The 16,656-nt window shown below is 43.4% G+C and overlaps 1 protein-coding gene and 2 non-coding genes across 3 annotated transcripts in view; 2 read left to right on the top strand and 1 right to left on the bottom strand.

The window, feature by feature from the left end:
* LOC124789261 (serine/arginine repetitive matrix protein 2-like) overlaps positions 1-16,656 on the top strand; it is an 88,244-nt gene that overhangs the window by 54,254 nt on the left and 17,334 nt on the right. The window lies entirely within an intron of this gene.
* Positions 6,569-6,643, top strand: Trnat-ugu. Its single transcript has one exon. It is a non-coding gene; the product is annotated as a tRNA-Thr (tRNA).
* Trnat-ugu lies at positions 8,179-8,252 on the bottom strand. Its single transcript has one exon. It is a non-coding gene; the product is annotated as a tRNA-Thr (tRNA).

The following is a 16,656-nucleotide window of genomic DNA, read 5'->3' as shown; positions in this document are numbered from 1 at the left end:
CATTTGCCAAAATCCCGCTTCAGTACCTCAAACCGTGTGTGATATGAAGGATGTTATGAATATTTCATTCTGGCTTTATCGCTGGCACACGTGATCGGAACTGAGTGCGGACCATTTCCTCGAGATTCGTGATAGAGACATCCCGCCCAAGTCTAACGAAACATTCAATATGTTAGCTACATTTCATATGCAGCAACAAGTGATGTACTATATACCAAACGCTAAATCTTAGCGACCACTATTTTTTATTGCAAATTTGCCGAATTGCGCACAGCGTCTTACTCAACGCGAAATATCACAAAAGCTATAACCATTAAATAAATCATGAGCACTTCACCAAGAAGCTGGCATATAAAGCTATAAGTAACGCAAAAATGAAACTTTTTACCGGATAGTTGCTGTAAAATCGTGTGAGCAAGTCTACAGGGCGAACAGTACACATGCGATGTTCTACTCGTAATGTTACTGTTGCATCTGGACCGACGGACTGACGTTCTCTGTGTGCAACCCGAAGGCGCATATAGCTTCGCTGGACAGTGCCGCCATTCGGCGCAGTGTTTATCGGCTATGTGTTCTTACTGTAAGGGGTGTGAGAAACCGTTTCAAAGTTGTCTTCATGAAGGAAGTCATGCGTCGCGTTGACCCGATGCGTTGGTGCATTGTCTCGGTGAAAAGCACACGTGTAGCCTCTTTCAGGAATTACATCGCCGTGGTCAAAGGAGCTTTTTTTAATTATTTTTTCTGGAACCTGTGACGATAGTATCCTGAACACAATGAGGATTACACCATTGCTGTCCCAAAACACAACTACCATCATTTGTTCAGCGGCGGGTCTACATGCTACGACTGCACTTACTGACGCTTCAGTTCAGGGTTAAAAAATGGCATCCATTACATTACGAAGTAGCAAACGAGAAAACACTCGCGCGCAATCGATCTGTTTGCTAAGGCAGTGCTGAACCTGTTCTCCGTCCATTTGGGCAAAAAGCAAAAGTATTCGCGCGCAAGCGGTATCCACCCGTACAAAGCAGTCTAGCACACGCAAATAGTGAATTCCTGGTAAAAAGAAGTCTTTTAGTATCAAACGACGATCTTAATTTGAGGAAGAAACTTGAGAATGTACATCTGGAAAACAGAATAGTATGGCAGTGAAATATGGATTGTGGAAAAATCGGAAAATAGAATCGAAGCGTTTGAAGTGTGATGCTAATGATGAATGTTGAATATTAGGTGGACTGATAAAGATAAGAAATAAGAAGGTTCTGCGTGGAATCGGCGAGAACAGAACCTTCTGGAAAACATTTACAAGAAGACGGGCAAGCTAATAGGACACATTTTAAGACGTCAAGAAATAACTTCATGGCAGGTGTGTGAGCTGTATAGACGATAAAACCTGTAGGGGAAGGTGGAATTGCAATATATACAACAAATAATTGAAGATGTAGGATGCAAGTGCTACTGTGGGCTGAAGAGGTTGACACAGGGGAGAATTCCTGACGGGCCTCATCAAAACAGTCAAAAGACCGAGCACACACACACACACACACACACACACACACAACACACACACGAAGAGCTGACTGTAAGATCACTTGCGGAGTATAGGTGTGTAAAATCACGCCTGTAGCTACAGGGTTTAAAACATTATATTACAGATAATTTTTTTGTTCAATCTACATCTACATTGGCATAGTTACTCTGTAATTCTCAGTTAAGTGTCTGGCAGAGGGTTCATCGAACAACCTTCAAACCGTTTCTCTACCGTTCCACTTTCGAACAGAGCGAAGGAAAAACGAACATTGAAATCTTTCGCCCGAGCTCTTGATTTCTCTTATTTTATTCTGAAGATCATTCCTCCCTATGTAGGTGGGCGCCACAAAATGTTTTCATACTCTGAGGACATAGTGATTGGAATTTCATGAGAGGCTCCTGTCGCAACGAAAACCGAGTTTCTTTTAATGATTGCAACTCCTGTTCGCGTATCATATCCGTTTCACTCCCTCCCCTACTTCGCGATAGTACGAAACGAGCTGCCATTCCTTGAACTTTTTCCATGTCCTCCGTCAACCCTATCTCATGCGGATCCTAAACTGCACTGTTATACTCGGAAAGAGGGCGGACAGGTGTTATGTTAGCAGTCTCTTAAGTAGACCTGTTGCACTTTCTAAGTGTTCTGCCAGTAAATCGTAGTCTTTGGGCTGCTATCCCCACAACGCTGTACAAGGTGAGTCACCTAACATTACCGCTGGATATATTTCGTAAACCACATCAAATACTAACTAATCGATTCCACAGACCGAACGTGAGGAGAGGGGCTAGTTTAATTGGTTACGACAAACCATAAAAAAATGCACAGAAGTATGTTTTTTAACACAAACCTACGTTTTTTTAAATGGGATCACGTTAGTTTTGTTAGCACATCTGAACATATGAACAAATACGTAATCAGTGCCGTTTGTTTCATTGTAAAATGTTAATTACATCCGGAGATATTGTAACCTAAAGTTGACGCTTGAGTACCACTCCTCCGCTGTTCGATCGTGTGTATCGGAGAGCACCGAATTACGTAGGGATCCAAAGGGAACGGTGGTGGACCTTAGGTACAGAAGTGACTGGAACAGCACATTACGTCCACATGCTAACACCTTTTTATTGGTCTTTTTCACTGACGCACATGTACATTACCATGAGGGGTGAGGTACACGTAGACACGTGCTTTCCTTTTTCAATTACGGAGTGGAATAGAGTGTATCCCGACATGTCAGGCCAATAGATGTTCAATGTGGTGCCCATCATTTGCTGCACACAATTGCAATCTCTGGCGTAATGAATGTCGTACACGCCGCAGTACATCTGGTGTAATGTCGCCGCAGGCTGCCACAATACGTTGTTTCATATCCTCTGGGGTTGTAGGCACATCACGGTACACATTCTCCTTTAACGTACCCCACAGAAAGAAGTCCAGAGGTGTAAGATCAGGACAATTTATGCGTCCTCCACGTCCTATGAAACGCCCGTCGAACATCCTGTCAAGGGTCAGCCTAGTGTTAATTGCGGAATGTGCAGGTGGACCATCATGCTGATACCACATACGTCGACGCGTTTCCAGTGGGACATTTTCGAGCAACGTTGGCAGATCATTCTGTAGAAACGCGATGTATGTTGCAGCTGTTTGGGCACCTGCAATGAAGTGAGGACAATGTTTCAAGCGTCAACTTTAGGTTACAATATCTCCGGGTGTAATTAACATTTTACAATGCAACAAACGGCACTGATTACGTATTTGTTTATATGTTCAGATGTGCTAACAAAACTAACGTGGTTCCATTTTAAAAAAACGTAGTTTTGAGTTAAAAAACACACTTCCGTGCATTTTTGTATGGTTTGTATTAACCAGTTACACTAGCCGCTCTCCTTACGTTCGGTCTGTGGAATCGGTTCGTCAGTATTTGATGTGGTTTACGAAATATATCCAGCGGTAACGTTAGGTGACTCACCCTGTATATGTGCTCGTGCCAGTTTAAGTAATTCGTAACTGTAAGATGTAAGTATTTAGTTGAATTTACAGCCGTTAGATTTATGTTTTTTTATACTCTCACCGAAATTTAGAAGATTCCTTCTAGAACTCATTATTTAGAGTCAGTTGCCACATCTCGCATCACGCAGGTATCTTGTCTAAATTATTTTGGAATTTGTTTTGAACATCTGATGACTTTATAAGACCGTAAATGACGGTATCTTCTGTAAACAATCTAGACGGACTGTTGCGATTGTCTCCTAAATTGTTTATGTAGACCAGGAACAGCAGAGAGCCTGTAACACTTCCTTGGGGAACGCCAGATATTACTTCTGGTTTACTCGATGACTCTCCGTCAATTACCACGAACTGTGTCTTTTCCGACAGGAAATCACGAATCCAGTCGCTCAACTGAGACCATAGCCCATAGGCAGGCAATTTAATTAGAAGTCGCTTGTGAGAAACGGCGTCAAACGCCTTCTGGAAATGTAAAAATATGGAAACAATTTGACATCCACTGCCGATTACATTGCTTCCTGAGAATAAACAGCTTGTTGTGTTTCACTACTGTCCCGCCCTGCGACTTGTTTATTTTAAAATGTCTCGACTGCGGGGAGGAAAAACGTGAATCACACTAGCTTCATCGGTGTGTCAAGAAGTATGATTAGATATCATGATCGTCGTGGGGAAAACCTTTCGTAAAATATCGATAGCGGTGGGTTCCAACTGCAGACTAAAGTGGACATCAGCGCATGTCCCGTAGTTTGTAGCTTCTCCGTACTAAATTCGCCGGATCGGGAGGTGCTGTCGGCCCGAACCTCTGGCCCAGTAGCGTCGCAGTAATGGATAGCGCGGCGGGGCAGCGAAGATTGCGGGATAAGACGGGCCCTGTAGCCGCCGTATCCTTTAACTGCATCGGCCAGCCGCGCTTCTGCCTCATCAATACCGACTGGCTTCCAATTACTGTGAGGAACAGCGGTTCTCCGCCAGTCCGGCAGTGCAGAAGGAGCCAGTTATGGCGCTCCTGGACCATTCTCGACCATCACCTAACAGCTGTTTCTTGCTGCGAATCTGCACCTCTCTTCTTTCATTGTATACACGACTGGTACATCAGTAAAGCTAATTCAGACTTATTGGGCTGTCTTTCCACAAATTGCTAAGCATTTTGAAACACAAATTTCATTGCCATTAACACTGAAAAAAGTGCTGTGTGCCAATCAAGTCTCTCCGGTTAAGGTAATTCGCTAGTTTCTAAACAACCAAAACACGCACACACAAAACTGATCGATTATATTTCAATGCCAACTCTTAACATGAATTCCACGAGTAACTTATACGTTATTCTGTTCGATATTGTCAAGACTATCAGAAGATTAGATGCAAGTTCTTGGTTCATTTTGATCAGCTCCTTAGTGGGTCTAGACCAGTGTATACAAGATTCCGTGTACGTGTGGCGAGGTCTACATTGGAACTACAAAGAGAAGTGAGAATACATGGTTGAAGGAACATTAAAGTCTTTGCCGACTAGGGAAAACAAACAAGTCAGCCGTGGCGGAACATGCTCTTCAATCAGGTGATCACGTAGTGAAATTTTCGGAAACTGAAGTTTTATGTACTATGACGAACTATTATCCACGGCTATATAGAGAAGCCAACGAAATATATAAACATGGGGATAATTTTAACTGAAAAGAAGAAGCCATGAAACTCTGTGATATATGGACTGTGGCGCTACACAGTCGATGAGAAATTTTTATCTTTGACGTACTATAATCGATAGTTAAAATTTTTTTATCTTTGACAAGGTTTATGTCTGCTAACACGTAAAATCCAGACCACGCCCACTTTCCACAGTATTTAGGCCGCTCTTCGACGTCCAACTCGTCAGTCGGCAAGACTCAGCACAACCAGGAGCACCTCCGAAGATGTCCAACGTAGCTTTGGATGAAACGTCAGGGATTGAAGAGGTCCATGGACCACGGCCATACAACCCGGAAAAATTCTCAGCAGCGGAAACATCCGGTCGTGAAAGTCTTCTTTGTATGACTACACCAGCAAACTTTCATGTGCTTGACTCCTGAATCTATCCACAGTCGCAGCGAAGGCGTGACTTGAAGTCATGTGGAGGTGCTGTTGGTAGCAACCGTGATTGAATTGCAGCCTGGCAATGGTCTTTACAAACCGCCTCTTGTTCCCTTTTCTAGTAGAGTTACATTACACATCGCTCATTTCAGCGTCCCATGACGCTTTCGTTGCATGTGGATGGATTTTTCTGTTCCAGGTGGGCATGTACAAATGTTCGGTCTCCGACTATTTGTTTGTTCTGTTTCTTTCTGACCATATCTCCGTCTACAGCAGTTAGGTACCCAGGTAGATTTCATCTGTGTTGTATTACTTTCTTTGCAGTTGGTCGGCCTTTTCATTCCCCACAATCGCGGCTTGCTCCTTGATCCATACAAATTCTGAATTCTGCACACGAGTGGTAAATAACCGCGGTTACTCTAAGATAGCGTTGTATTTGTTTCTGCTTGACTAATTCTCGTAATTAATGTTTTTGCAGATGTAGCAACACGGCGTTAAACGAAATTCGGTGAAGCAAGGGACTGTTGGTGTTTAACATTTCTTCATTGGAGTCGGACCATTGAGTTGTGTAGCGCAGGTATTGGGAAAAAACCGTCCCGATATGAAGATGGTATCTATTCTTTCGGACATGTCCCGGTCGGGGCACATATTTTCAGCTGTCCCTGTTGATGTATATCAACGCCTGTCGACAGCTTAGGGTGTTGATTTAATTGTCATTACATTCTAAGAGAGCTGCACGGTCACCGATGGTATGTGTTCTTTCGGACATGACCATCTTCATGTAGTTAAGGGTAACCGGCCATTGACCTTCTTCTGTGCTCGATGCACACGCATTGCGCGAACTCTTACGCGAGTAATGAGTGTAATGGGCGGGGGCACTACGAATGTAGTGTGTGGACATCAAGTTGGGAATGTGGGTCTCACGGGGAGTGTGCAAGGGATAAATCCCTGCAGTCGCACTATCTCTCTGCCCTCGGTGGCTCAGATGGATAGAGCGTCTGCCATGTAAGCAGGAGATCCCGGGTTCGAATCCCGGTCGGGGCACACATTTTCAACTCTCCCCGTTGATGTATATTAACGCCTGTCGACAGCTTAGGGTCTTGATTTAATTATTATTACAAAACCGTACCGAGGTTACCATGCGCACCTCGCAGGACCGTCAAAACTGCGCTTCCCCTCAATTCCCACCCCCACCCCCCCTCCCATCCTCCGAAAGCCTAACTTTACTTCTGCAGTTTCTTCTGCGCATATTTAACAAGTTTTAATTTTGTAAATAGATTTAATAAGGAGTACAGCGAATCGACTGTCCAGTGGTATTTGGTGGAAGAATTATCACAGTTATTATCAAAGAACGTTAAGATCTTCCATGCTTTCATTCGCAGTAGAATAACAACAAAATACCTAATAAGTAAGTAAGGCCTACTTCTGATGTATTAGGACACAAGAAGCCGGAGAAGTGCAAGGGGACGATTGGCAGAGCGTAAGTATGTTTACACAAGGTGTAGGTGAACAGAGGATAGCTGTCTACAAGCATAACAACTAACACTCTCACAAGGCTTACTACTTAATTCCCTTTTCTATTTCCGCAGTAGGTCGTACCAGCTGAAACTTGGGAGCAGCAAAATACTGGCTGGAAGGACAAGCAAGCTACATAACCTCTCTGCCTGTTTTGCTTGCTTCTTACACCGTCGCTTCTCTCGCCAGCACTATAGCGAAGCAGCAGCAAGAAAGCCATTGTTAAACACGGGCGATCTCTGCAGGCGACCGCTGTGTGGACAAAGCGCACTATTTTCGTGTAGACCACGCTAGCGATAGGCGAGCGTCGGTTTGTAGTCGTTTGGACGAAACGACACTGCAGATCTTACACTGTGACAAGAGAATGCGCTTACAGTGGCGGACTGAGGGAAAATCTTCTTCTCGTAGACACAAAATAGCAACGCGAGGTTTAGTAGAACTTACGTGCCTATTCAGGAAAAAAAAAACCTCACGGTATTCTTCTTAACGGTTTAGAAGAAAACCGCAGGAAACTAATAGTACTGTTCCAACTGTACATCGAAGAAGCAACTACAGAAATAAAAGAAATGTTCAGTGGTTGGATTAATACTCCGAGCGAAAGGACGTCAGTCATAAGATTTGCTGATGATAGTGCTATCCTGAGTGAAGATGAAATTACTCGACCTGTTGAATGTAATGAACAGTCTGATGGGTACAGAATATGAACTGAGGATAAAGAGAAGAAAGAGAAAGTAAAGAGTAGTAGCAAATATGAGGTCAATGATAAACTTAACATCAAAATTGATCATACAATGCAAGCTTTCACGGCTGGTACCGTCATCACTTAAAACTTCCGGACGAAGAGGCCGTGGTCGATGTATAAATCTTCCTCCTAACGTTTCCTCTCCTACTACGGGGGACATGTTCAGAGGTAAAGTAGCGGACTCGCGGCCTATTAACCCGGGAGTTTTAAATGATAACATCAAAATTGGTGACGAAGAAGTAGGTGAAGGGATAATTAATTGAAACCCTCAGCTGCCGACAGGTGTTGTTGATATACCACAATGGGGACAGCTGAAAATGTGTGCCCCGACCGGGACTCTAACCCGGGATCTCCTGCTTACATGGCAGGCGCTCTATCCATCTGAGCCACCGAGGACACAGATGAATAGCGCGACTGCAGAGACTTATGCCTTGCACGCTTCCCGTGAGACGCACATTCCCAACTGTCCACAATCTACATACGTAATGTACGTAATAGATACTTTGCCCATCCAGTCGTTACACGCGCCCAGTTAATTATGATTTATTCTAGAGACGCTGCACGTTCATCAATGGTATCCGTTCTTTCGAGAACAGTTACTATCTTCATATGTAAGTAGGTGAAGTGTTCAGGAAAATAGCACATCGGTCTTAATTTCTGAGCATGTTCAGTTGGAGGACAGCATTGTACGGTAGTGAATTATGGAGTGTGAGAAAACCGGAAAAGAAGAGAATCGAAGAGTTTGAGAGGAGGTGCTGTAGAACAATGTTGAAAATTAGGTGGAATGATGAGGTAAGACATGAGTAGGTTCTAGACAGAATCGGCGAAGGCACGAACAAATGGAGAGTATTGATAAGAAGAAGAGAAAGGATAATAGGACACGTGTTTTAAGGAACAGCTTCGGCGGCTCTTGAGTAAGCCGTAGAGGAAGAGATTGCAATATATCCAATAAATATGTGCGGTCATTGAGCGCAAGTGCTACTCTGAAATGACTTGGATGATTACAGGAGAGGAATTCATGGCGGGGCGCGTCATAACAAAAAGAATTGCGAATCTGTACACCCATTAAAAAAGCTGAAGCGGACAAGGAGCTTCTTGATGTGAAAAGTCTTTTCTACTCTCGCGGAAACCTCTACCGTCTCCTTTGGATGCTCGTAAAGGACGGTTAATGATGTGAGTTCATAAAGAGGCACTGCCAACGTCTTCCGCTTTAGGGAAGCGTTATAGTGGTTAGAGAGGTATATCCTTGAGGACTCAAGGCGTTTGCGGCGCACCATTATCTTATATTACGTCCTCCACGGCTCGTACAGCCGAGGTCCTCCTCATGTCTCATAGCACTTACTGGGCATAAACTTTGCGTCGTTTCGCCGGCCATGATGCACTTCAGACGGCAAATTCACAGCGAGAGTAATTAAGAACGATGAATCTTCTTTTTCATTTTCTTCTCATCGCCTCTGTCCATTTACCACCACTTGATGTTTCATTTCTTGAAGTCGAAGTTGCCATCTGGCGTACGGCTCAGTGAGAGCTTCGAAGAACGAATTAAATAATAAAATCATCATCATCATTTAAGACTGATTATGCCTTTCACCGTTCAGTCTGCAGCATAGTCCCCCTTATAAAATTCCTCCATGATCCCCTATTCAGTGCTACATCTATAGAGTTCATTCCCAGTTTTTCTTTTGATTTCCTCATTGTGGACACCCTCCTGCCATTGTTCCCATCTACTAGTACCTGCAATCATCCTAGCTACTTTCAAATCCGTAACCTCAACCTTGTTGATAAGGTAATCTGAATCCACCCAGCTTTCGCTCCCATACAACAAAGTTGGTCGAAAGATTGAACGGTGCACAGATAATTTAGTCCTGGTACTGACTTCCTTCTTGCAGAAGAGAGTAGATCGTAGCTGAGCGCTCACTGCATCAGCTTTGCTACACCTCGCTTCTAGTTCTTTCACTATGTTGCCATCCTGTGAGAATATGCATCCTAAGTGCGTGCTTATCACTATAAATCTCTTATTTTTGGACAAAATGTTTGGTATTGTTTTGGATTCTGCAGTTTTATTTAGAAGAAAGATTTTCTTACTATCGTGAAGCTACAAATGAAGATCATAATTCTTTATTACTGAATCCTGTCGAAACAAACGTAAATCAATATGAGAATATGCTTTGCCCCACTGCAAGCTTCTGAAATTTTGCTTTCAAGTAATTATATTTACTTGATCCATTTTGTTATCGAAACTTACCCCAACCCCCTTACAATTAACTCGTTTCTTTTATTTATTTATTTATTTATTTTCGTTTGACATCGTCACTGGAAATGTGAACTAATTTACATGTGTAAATGTCCAACTGTTGCCAGTCATTAGATTACAGTCGTTTTCAACGAAAGGAATTCTAAACAAGAAACAAAATAGCTTCATACATCGAAAATACAGCTGAGCTTAAACTTTTTTAAACATGCACATTAGAAAAGATAAATATTCCCCTCTTGCAATTGAAAGGAGAAACTTTATAAATTAAAAAAAAATTATTTGATAAAACAAGTATCTCTCTTTTGCCTCTTCTTCTGTCCCCCACCCCCTCCCGCAACGTGTACAATCGCAAGATATTTCATTAACATTCAGTGCTCCTCACCCCATAGTCAACCAAGACACCTAAAGAAGAGCACCAGTATCTTCACAGTTTCTTGTAGAAGCAACCCAGTACAGACGTAACTTCCTCAGATTTACAAATAAGGTAAAGAAACACGAATTCTGTTGCTGTTTTTGTATGTCAATCGTTAAAACAAATGGAAGTTTAAGTTCTACATCTACATTTATACTCCGCAAGCCACCCAACGGTGTGTGGCGGAGGGCACTTTACGTGCCACTGTCATTGCCTCCCTTTTCTGTTCCAGACGCGTATGTTTCGCGGGAAGAACGACTGTCTGAAAGCCTCCGTGCGCGCGCGAATCTCTCTAATTTTACATTCGTGATCTCCTCGGGAGGTATAAGTAGGCGGAAGCAATATATTCGATACCTAATCCAGAAAGGCACCCTCTCGAAACCTGGCGAGCAAGCTACACCGCGATGCAGAGCGCCTCTCTTGCAGAGTCTGCCACTTGAGTTTGCTAAACATCTCCGTAACGCTATCACGGTTACCAAATAACCCTGTGACGAAACGCGCCGCTCTTCTTTGGATCTTCTCTATCTCCTCCGTCAACCCGATCTGGTACGGATCCCACTCTGATGAGCAAAACTCAAGTATAGGTCGAACGAGTGTTTTGTAAGCCACCTCCTTTGTTGATGGACTACATTTTCTAAGGACTCTCCCAATGAATCTCAACGTGGTACCCGCCTTACCAACAATTAATTTTATATGATCATTCCACTTCAAATCGTTCCGGACGCATACTCCCAGATATTTTACAGAAGCAACTGCTACCTGTGTTTGTTCCGCTATCATACAATCATACAATAAAGGATCCTTCTTTCTATGTGTTCGCAATACATTACATTTGTCTATGTTAAGGGTCAGTTGCCACTCCCTGCATCAAGTGCCTATCCGCTGTAGATCTTCCTGCATTTCGCTACAATTTTCTAATGCTGCAACTTCTCTGTATACTACAGCATCATCCGCGAAAAGCCGCATGGAACTTCCGACACTATCTACTAGGTCATTTATATATATTGTGAAAAGCAATGGTCCCATAACACTCCCCTGTGGCACGCCAGAGGTTACTTTAACGTCTGTAGACGTCTCTCCATTGATAACAACATGCTGTGTTCTGTTTGCTAAAAACTCTTCAATCCAGCCACACAGTTGGTCTGATATTCCGTAGGCTCTTACTTTGTTTATCAGGCCACAGTGCGGAACTGTATCGAATGCCTTCCGGAAGTCAAGGAAAATAGCATCTACCTGGGAGCCTGTATCTAATATTTTCTGGGTCTCATGAACAATTAAAGCGAGTTGGGTCTCACACGGTTGTTGTTTCCGGAATCCATGTTGATGTTCAGGAGTACACTATTTGTTAAGAGGTGTAATGAATTGCACAATTAATTGATTGCATTAATCTCTCAGAACAATGTGAGTTGGTCAACTACCGCCAATAGTTTCACATTTTCCTGTGTCAGAGAGGGAGAGACAGCCATTATGAGTATGCCTGCAACAGACTTGGCGTTCGCCGTGCCTAGCTGACGCGACGTCACCAACAGGCGCCGAGGCCTTCCTTCGAGTCGGTGTCGTTTAAGCACAGTATGTTGACTAAAGCGCGTGATGTGACAGAATGAGCGCGCACCTCCGCTGGGGAGCTACGTCACGGCGTTGTTCTAATGTTGTAACAGGAGCCGCTCCCGTGTCAACTGGCCGGTAAACACTCTGTCGGATGAACTGCGCGCCTCGGTGTGCAATACCTGCTGGAGACAGATGGCGGCGCGAGGGCCAATTAGAGAGATTTACGAGCCGCTGAGAGGCGGCAGCTGATGCGATTGCCCTGTTGCGGCCGCGTGTGTGTCCACGGGCTCGGCCGCAAGTGCCCGGTCACGCACGGCGGCTGCTGTTGTGGCTGCTTCCGGGCCCCTAGCTCACCAACTGGCCCCCCTATCGCGAAATCCTGCCCGTTCTTCCACGACTCGAAGGCACCGTTTCCACTTTTCGCGCCGCATTTAAAAGCTGTGCTTCCGTTGCAGCTGCAGTGTTTCGATAACCATGTATCCAGTTGGGCTTTCCGTGATTTCCGTTATCGAGGAGGTTGTATACACAAGGTTACTGGAGCATTTAAATACACATAATTTGCTGTCAAACGTACAATTTGGTTGCAGAAATGGTTTAACAACTGAAAATGCTATATTGTCTTTTCTCTGTGAGGTCTTGGACGGATTAAATAAAAGGTTGCGAACGCTAGGTGTTTTCTTTGATTTAACGAAGGCTTTTCACCGTGTACCACAAAATATTACTGCAGAAGTTGGACCATTATGGAGTAAGGGGAGTAGCTTACAATTGGTTCGCCTCTTACTTTAAGAACAGAAAGCAGAAGGCAATTCTCTGCAATATTGAGAGTTGTAGCGATGTTCAGTCCCAATGGGGCACTGTTAAGTGGGGCGTTCCCCAAGGGTCGGTGCTGGGGCCGCTGCTGTTTCTTATTTATATAAATGATATGCCTTCTAGTATTACAGGTGATACAAAAATGTTTCTGTTTGCTGATGACACCAGCTTGGTAGTGAAGGATCTTGTTTGTAATGTTGAAACATTATCAAATAATGTAGTTCATGAAATAAGTTCGTGGCTTGTGGAAAATAATTTGACGCTAAATCACAGTAAGACTCAGTTTTTACAGTTTCTAACTCACAATTCAACAAGAACCGATATTTTGATCAGACAGAATGGGCATATTATAAGCGAGACGGAACGTTTCAAGTTCGTAGGCGTTCGGATAGATAGTAAGCTGTTGTGGAAACCCCATGTTCAGGATCTTGTTCAGAAACTAAATGCTGCTTTATTTACCATTAGAACAGTATCTGAAATAAGTGACAGTTCAACACGAAAAGTAGTCAATTTCGCATATTTTCATACGCTTATGTCATATGGTATTATTTTTTGGGGTAATTCTTCTGATTCAAAAAGGGTATTTTTGGCTCAAAAACGGGCTGTTCGAGCTATATGTGGTGTAAGTTCGAGAACCTCTTCTCGACCCCTATTCAATAGTCTGGGGATTCTGACATTGCCCTCACAGTATATATTTTCTTTAATGTCGTTTGTTGTTAGCAATATTAGCTTATTCCCAAGAGTTAGCAGCTTTCACTCAGTTAATACTAGGCAGAAATCAAATCTGCCTGTGGAATGCACTTCCTTGACTCTTGTGCAGAAAGGAGTGCAGTATTCTGCTGCTTCTATTTTCACTAAGCTACCACAAGAACTCAAAAATCTTAGCAGTAGCCCAAACGCTTTTAAGTCTAAACTGAAGAGTTTCCTCATGGCTCACTCCTTCTATTCTGTCGAGGAGCTCCTGGAAGAGCTAAAAAACTAAGCAAATTCCAGTGTTACATTCTTGATTTTCTTTATTTAAACTAACGACGTGTCACCTGAATATGTTTTTTATATTTCATTTTATCTGTTTCTACTGTCGTGTTATAATTTCATGCACTGACTCGTTCCATGACCATGCAGACTTCTCCTTAATTTGGTCCCACGGTACAATAAATAAATAAATAAATAAAAGGAACCACGCTGCTGAAACAACTGTACCTTGGCCGTAGAAGGTTTACTAAATGTACCTTAATGCTTCCTGTTTGGGACCTAAGCAGCGGCAGCCAATCAGCGTAATTACTTTATAGCGTGGGATGTCATCTGCAACTTTTGTTGACTGATGTACACTACTGGCCTTTAAAATTGCTATACCGAGAAGAAATGCAGATGAAAAACGGGTATTCATCGGACAAATATATTATACTAGAACTGACATGTGATTACATTTTCACGCAGTTTGGGTGCATAGATCCTGAGAAATCAGTACCCAGAACAACCACCTCTGGTCGTAATAACGGCCTTGATACGCCTCGGCATTGAGTCAAACAGAGCTCGTATGACGTGTACAGGTACAGCTGCTCATGCAGCTTCAACACGATACCACAGTTCATCAAGAGTAGTGACTGGCGTATTGTGACGAGCCAGTTGCTCGGCCACCATTGACCAGACGTTTTCAATTGGTGAGAGAGCTGGAGAATGTGCTGGCCAGGGCAGCAGTCGAACATTTTCTGTATCCAGAAAGGCCCGTACAGGACCTGCAACATGCGGTCGTGCATTATCCTGCTGAAATGTAGGGTTTCGCTGGGATCGAATGAAGGGTACATCCACGAGTCGTAACACATCTGAAATGTAACGTCCACTGTTCAAAGTGCCGTCATTGGGAAGAAGAGGTGACCGAGACGTGTGACCAACGGCACCCCATACCATAACGTCGGGTGATACGCCAGTATGGCGATGACGAATACACGCTTCCAATGTGCGCTCGCCGCGATGTCGCCAAACGCGGATGCGACCATCATGATGCTGTAAACATAACCTGGATTCATCCGAAAAAATGACGTTTTGCCATTCGTGCACTCAGGTTCGTCGTCGAGTACACCATCGCAGGCGCTCCTGTCTGTGATACAGCGTCAAGAATAACCGCAGCCATGGTCTCCGAGCTGATAGTCCATGCTGCTGCAAACGTCGTCGAACTGTTCGTGCAGACGGTTGTTGTCCTGCAAACGTCCCAATCTGTTGAGTCAGGGATCGAGACGTGGCTGCACGATCCGTTACAGCCATGCCTGTCATCTCGACTACTAGTGATACGAGGCCGTTGGGATCCAGCACGGCGTTCCGTATTACCCTGCTGAACTCACCGATTCGATATTCTGCTAACTGTCATTGGATCTCGGCCAACGCGAGCAGCGATGTCACGATACGATAAACCGCAAACGCGATAGGCTACAATCCGACCTTTATCAAAGTCGGAAACGTGATGGTACGCAATTTCTCCTCCTTACACGAGGCATCACAACTACGTTTCACCAGGCAACGCCGGTCAACTGCTGTTTGTGTATGAGAAATCAGTTGGAATCTTTCCTCATGTCAGCACGCTGTAGGTGTCGCCACCGGCGCCAACCTTGTATGAATGCTCTGAAAAGCTAATCATTTGTATATCACAGCATCTTCTTCCTGTCGGTTAAATTTCGCGTCTGTAGCACGTCATCTTTGTGGTGCAGCAATTTTAATGGCCAGTAGTGTACATGACACTCACTTTGATAGGTGACTGATATAGATATCTCATCACTTTTGCCATATTTCTTGTTTGTGTCCGCTGTCTCTCTCTCTCTCTCTCTCTCTCTCTCTCTCTCTCTGTCTGTCTCTTCCTACACACACACACACACACACACACACACACATACGATACTCACACAAAATCCACTGACAGCAATCGGCCTAATCAAAGAAAATAAATCAAATGACACGATGGTCATTAGAAAGATCATCTGCGATCGCAAATTATTTAGGTGTGTGCTCCATTTATTACATGTTCTATTGATTTCGAAATGAGGTAGAGTAATTTGATTTAGGCACTGTGTATATATGATTTGCGCTTACAGATTAGTAAACAGCACAATGTTGACAAGTAACAAAAATTAAGAAATTAGTGTTTGTCCCTGGTCATACATCATTATGTATAGTGTGTGTCCCTATTTGAGAGTTATCAGGCGGATTTTCTGTGATGTTTCGGCAGGTATAACAAATTTAGTTTTTGTATTTCGACATAACTGTCATCAAGGAGTGTGACATAGAAATTTAAAATATGTATTTGACACCACAAACTGTCATCAAGCAACAGCCACTAAAACATTTTTAAAAGATTACATTACTATTACTGAGTTGTCATTTTCAAATGTCTACAAGTCTGAAATACAGCATCTTAAGTTAATAAATCATTTAATTTTTTGAAAAAGAAAGTCTTATTTACGTACCACAGGGAGCTGCTGCTAAATAAAATCTTCGTTTGCTTCCAAAAATTGGAACGGTCGCTATCCGGATGTTCGTATCGGTTGAAACAAGTACCAAATAAAGATTAATTTTGTCAACAGCTCCAGATACTACATAAATATGGGTTTCTTTAAAGATTTACGCGATGGAGGACACCATCAGCACAAAATACACTCCTGGAAATTGAAATAAGAACACCGTGAATTCATTGTCCCAGGAAGGGGAAACTTTATTGACACATTCCTGGGGTCAGATACATCACATGATCACACTGACAGAACCACAGGCACATAGACACAGGCAAC

The sequence above is a fragment of the Schistocerca piceifrons genome, chromosome 3 (assembly GCF_021461385.2).
Source record: "Schistocerca piceifrons isolate TAMUIC-IGC-003096 chromosome 3, iqSchPice1.1, whole genome shotgun sequence".
In the NCBI taxonomy this organism is placed as follows: Eukaryota; Metazoa; Arthropoda; class Insecta; order Orthoptera; family Acrididae; genus Schistocerca; species Schistocerca piceifrons.
Note: the sequence above shows the minus strand (reverse complement) of the source record. Positions and strands in the feature narration are given on the sequence as shown.